A 6,000-nucleotide genomic window follows, 5' to 3' on the forward strand; every position below is an offset into this window, starting at 1 on the left:
ACTGATGGGACTAGAACATAAATCCATCCAACAGTTATTCAAATACACTTTCTTTTGTAAAGTCTCCTTTGATTTTCTTCCATCACACTATCTTAATTCTTGTATTACTTCATTTACTGAATGTACATTAGTATTTGCCATATTCTACCTTTTATCCCAATTATTGGTGTTCATGACCAGTTATTCTATAAGAAGACACATATTTTATAATTATATGTATATGTGAGTACATATATATATCACATATATGTAAATAACTAGATATTACGTATAGAGAATAATGATGATAGAATAATAGATAAATAGAATAATAGATATATAGAATAATAGAATATAGAATAATAATGATAATAATGATAAGCAGTGTCTAAAATGTATAAAGGTTTTTTCTGTGACCAATACTGTTCTGAGCTATTTACCTATATCTTAATCTACTTAATAGTCATGAGACTATTGGTTGTGTATAATTGGTATAATTATGTATTATTGGTACCTATGGAAAGGTACCAATATTACAAACTTCATTTTACAGATGAGAAAACTGAGATAGAGCAAGGTTGAGGATCTTTCCCAAAATCGCACAGGGAGTTACCATCTAAAGAGAGTCCTGATCCACAGCATCAGCATTTAACCACTACTGTGTCCTTTCTCATTGTCTATGATCTTCCACAACACTTTAAAGAGTGCCAGATGCACAGGGGAAATAAACATTTAATTAATAACTGAGCCATTAGCAAAGGCCAGAAATTATGGAGTCTGTCCTCACCAGAGAGAAAAATTACAGGAGCCTGGAAGCCCTAGGTTTCTAGCTTTCAGCTGTCTTCTGGATTTCCCTGTGACACCCTGTATCTGAAGTAGAGATAAGCAGACCAGAGCTTCAGATCTCACCTGCATCAGGGGGAAGCAATGAGAATAGGAACAGGAGATTGGGAAGAAAAGTTGGAAAAAGATGCTGTTCTCTGCTAACTTGACTATATGCCCCAAATCATGAAAATGGGAAGACCTCTTCAATCTCAGGCAAGTCATTAAAAGAGAGAAGAGCACAGGTGGCCCAGGAAGGCATGTAGTGCATATACAAATGAACTATCATTGATGGGACATCTCAGGACAGATGGTTTCCTTGCAGACACACAGATCTGCCTCATGCCTTTCTTCTTCCAATTCAACTCAGTGGGCTCTAAGCAGTTATACTGTAGTCAGAAACCAAGTGGATGAATTAACTTTGCCTTCCTAAAAGCCGACCCCTGTTATGGAAATGTAGAACAGAACATTGGAATTGGAGAGAAGCATGGAGATTATCTGGTCCACATCTTGGAAAGGAAATCTATCTAGAATGGGAAGTAATGACTAGGTACTTGGCAGAGTGAGTGTGCCCTTGCTGCTGAGACTCTAGGTGTACAGATGTACATTGCTGTCAGAGGGGCCACATCCAAGCACACTGTCACACCATCCTGCTCCTAGTTACCCATCATAACCGGCACTTGGATTTAATGGCCCTCTTCTCCTTAGAGAAAAAAAATGTTAATTTGAAAACCACTTGTGTTAGTGATATTTTTAGACAAATCCGAAGTTTTTGTTGTTTACACAATGAACTTAAATTCCTTCACGTGGGGCCCAATTTTGTGTTTCAACCAGTCTCTCTCTTACTTTAAGGTCTTATCCATTGTATTCACTCACTTCTCTCCAAAACACACTTTCTTACCATATCCCTCTACTGAGTGTTGTCTCCATTGCCTTCCCCTTTTTAGGATTGTCAGAACTCATTTTCCTGTCAAAAGCCAACTGAAGTGTTCCTCCTCTGAAGAGTTTTCCTTGCTGAATGCCTTTCTCCTTCTTGAGTCTTCAGTATCTTGTATCTGTAATACAACACATCAGAGTCAAACATGTGCCTTTTTAGAGTTGCCTGCCTCTACTAGTTTTTTTTTTTTTTTTATTCTATCTTAGTGCATAGCTTGGTTTATGGAATATGGTATGATCCCAGTTGGTGTTTGGTGAATTGCCGGGAGATTGTGTAAGATAATGGAAAGAGGACAAGATTTGAAATTGAAATGTCTGTTCAAACACTATCTATCTTCATCACACTAGCTATGTGATCTGACAAGTTACTGAATCTTGCTAAGCATCAGACTTTTTATATGCAATATCTTCTTAAAATGGTTAACACAGAGATTTATGTTTCAGACTAACCAAAATGATACCTGTAAAAAAGCGTGTTGTAAGCTGTAACGCTCTATACAAATCATTGTTGTTAAAAGCTCCTAGTTAATTTGGGATCGTGCTTGATCAAGAAGGGTTGCCTCACAGGCAAATATGGAACTTTATGCTGTTATTTCAAACCAAACAAGCTGGTTGGCTTTGCTTCTTCAGACCCCCCACTCACCATATCACAGCTGGATAGAACTTGCTTTCTGATTCAGTGCCTTTTTATAGCCACTTTTCTCACAAGCCAACAAAACAGAACGCACTCTTCCTACTGCTAATCAATGCCACATGTAGTACAATGAGCAATTAAGCCCAGAAAAAGGAAGAGGACATTAATAATAGAATGCTTGATTACTGAGAGATTAGAACCTGAAATTGTGTTTGCATTCTCTGTTGGAAGGTATAATTTAATTAGCCAACTTGGAAAGGTTTTAGATGTGACAGAAAACTAATATTCCACTTCTGCAATTTCATAACCTTTTTCTTTCTGAAAGAAAAAAAAATATATAGTTTCTGAATGAAGTCTCTAAATAGGCAGATGTTGACATCTCCAGTTATCTACACCCTCCAGTTATCTACACCTTGGACCCTTTATTATGCATGTAAGAGCTCTCACTACCCTGGTTTCCACTCTGCTGCCTGGCCATAGCCAAATAACCCCAGAAGCGTGCCAGGTTGGATGCTCACCTTTCTGCCAGTTGCTCCCCAAGAGAAATATTTGGGAATGATCTTTCCCTAATAGCTATCACTTGGCTACAAAGTCCACCATCAGCCTAGTTCTCCTACACAATAATGACCTTGTTATTCTTCCCTTCCTCTTCCTAAGCCATTCCTAGGTGCTGACTATATGCCTGGTATAGGAACTTTAGGTGGCCTTTGACTAAAAGTGCACAGTAAAAAACCAGCTTTGCTAAACTGAATTTCTACTTAAGTGGTGGAAATGGTCCTAAGTCTGTGTCCACACCCAACATGTTAAGACTCTGGGTGGGAAAGGCCATGGTTAATTTACCTTTTAGGGAATGGAATGCAAAACCCATCAACTTCTTTGGAGGGTAAAACATGAAGTGACTCACTTCCTGGAAAATTTCACAAATCACAGCAAGTTGGGTTTGAAGAGACTAGTCTGAATTGGTTGTTTCCAGAAACGATGGGACCAAGAATTCTCAGAGTCTTGGCATCTTGCTGATGAATAGGAGAAGAGTCTCAATACATTTAAACTCTTGGTTATTATTAATTTCATTTTAGGAAAAATATCATATGGGAAAAGTTGCTGAAAGAACTGTATCAAACCACTACCCTTAGGGTGTTTCCTTACCTGAGGGTAAATACCAGATGAGCCATCTCTCAGGGAGCTGATTTGGGGAAGATATTGGGAAATCCCAAGCTTTCATTATGAAGGCCTGTGAAGAACCCCCAGAGTGTTTAATTTAGTTGGCCTTGACCATCTTGATTGACAAAGATACCATAGAAATTATCTGACTATAGCAAGAATAGTCAGAACTGTTCATCTATAAGAGCATTCACATAAGAACATGATTCATGACGTAGAAGGGCAATAGTAGGTTGGGAGCGGGGTTATCTAGTAAACTGATAGGTAGATAAAATACAGAATACTCAATTAAATATGAATTTCAGATAAACAGCAATTTTTTTTTTTTTTTTTTTTTTTTTTTAGGATCAGTATGTCCTAAGTATGCACAGGACATACTGAGCCTAAAAAATTATTCATTGTTTACCTAAAATTCAAATTTAATAGGAAATCTTATATTTTCAATTGGGAAATCTGGTTGCCTTACTTGGGGAAATTCTTCTGTCCCAGAAGGAGGTTGGAGACTCTTGTACTTGTTCTCTACTAACACCTGAGGATGGATTCATACATTCTGTTGTTATCAACAAATTTAAAGTCACTTAGGGATCAGACTTAATGGTTTTGGAATTCTGTATCCCCAACACTAACTATAACTATGGGCAAGTTAATTTTTCTGGGCTTTAGGTTCTCCATCTATAACATGGGAATCATATTAAGTGAACCTGTCTCATACTGTTGTTGTGCGGATTAAATGAATAAATGCATGTGATGTCATCTGAACAGTGTGAGGAACATAATACTCACTAAATATTTGTTAAAAAATTTTAGCTATTTATTATTATTATTATTATTATTATTATTAATATAACTAAGAGCAGTAAGTAAAAGAACTTTAGTATAGTGGACCATTAGTGTTCTTGCACAAGGATACTGACCTTTGCCCTCCCAATGACCTTGGCATACCAATACAGGAACTTACAACAACAAACTAAATCATGGCATCATGATACCATGCTCACATTTGAAAGGAAAGTAGTGCTTCTATTAAGGCAGCAGCTACTTCTAGTGCAGAAGAAGTCTCACAATGGAACAAGAAAACAGAAAGTATAAACACAGCTCAGCAGACATGGCATAGAGTGAGAAAGGGGTAGATCTAGACCTTTCTTTAATGGTCTCATTCATTAACCAACCTTCTAGAAAATCTGAAACACTGAGGCTCTTATTTCTGTCTTTTATTTAAACCTGTGCAGATGACTGAGTGACATTCTCAGCTCAGGCCGAGCCCAGCATTCTTCCTTTTTCTCATTTCAGGTGAGGGCCTTTATTTCCCATTTGTCCTTTGAGGTGCTTCCACGGCATCTATTCCTAGCTCCTAGCTGGGTAGTAGGACACACTTTGCCCAGTCTCTCGGTTTAATATTATTTCTAAAGACAAGCACATATGGTCTTTGGGCTTTTAAGAATTTTAAATTTACTCTCTAGGGAGGACTGAACAACAGAACCTTGTCACAGCCCCACTGTAGAATGACTGGAGCATCAGAGCTGACAGCTGTGCCATGGGCCTGTCAGCTGGCTCTGTCACCAACCGTGATGTGCTGTTGGCCTGGCTGGTTAATCAAACTAGGTCTTAGTTTCTGCACCTGTAAGAGGAGCATAATTCCGCTCCCTGTGCTGCCCACCACAAAGGGTTTTTGTGAGCATCTAATAGAATAATATATGTAGAGGAATTGTGCAACGGTTCAAATACCAAAACATGGTTACTTTTATTGTTATGAGCTCTCACAGCCTGTGAGAGACTGAGAGGTTGTGTGTGAGACGTTGCCATATGCTTTCACACGTTAGATTTGGGGCACTTATTCAATGTGAGAGCAACATTCAAATTAAAATTTTAAATTCAAGAGTGAACTGTGCTGTTTCTGAATCAAATATTTTTATTTCTGTGGCCTGAGTGCAATTCAGGATGTTGCCCTTGAGAGAATGCTACTTCCTCTAAATGAAGTTGCTTGGCTCATACAGATCTGAGTAAAAAGTGGCTATATGTTATAAAAGTATAGAATCTCTCTTGGTACAATTTCCAATGAGTCTACTAAGATGATCCTCTAATATTCCTGTGGCCAGGGTAGCCTCCCCAAATACCTTCTTTGCCAGAACTCCCAGGAATGCTAGAAAGAAAAGCAGAGCTAAACCAAAATTTTAATTGAAAGATAAAGTTTACCTTTAACTTGATGATCTGTTCACAAAGGCTTTCAAAACTTACTTTGCTTCTTTCCTGAGGTGCTAGCTTAACTGACACGATGAGAGTTTATTTCATACTCAGCAGCCGCTATCATCGTGTCCCAAGGGACAGCACAGTGGGCTCCTGCCTCTCTTTGGGTCCCTGCAACCAGTGTAGCTCAGCTGTGCTAGTCTTTTGCATCTCTTGGCAAAAATATTCAGATAATTTACAGAGCTCTTCTCATGTCTATGAGGTGGGAGAGACTGTAGTTTCTG

Source organism: Nyctereutes procyonoides, unplaced genomic scaffold (assembly GCF_905146905.1).
Source record: "Nyctereutes procyonoides isolate TBG_1078 unplaced genomic scaffold, NYPRO_anot_genome, whole genome shotgun sequence".
NCBI lineage: Eukaryota > Metazoa > Chordata > Mammalia > Carnivora > Canidae > Nyctereutes > Nyctereutes procyonoides.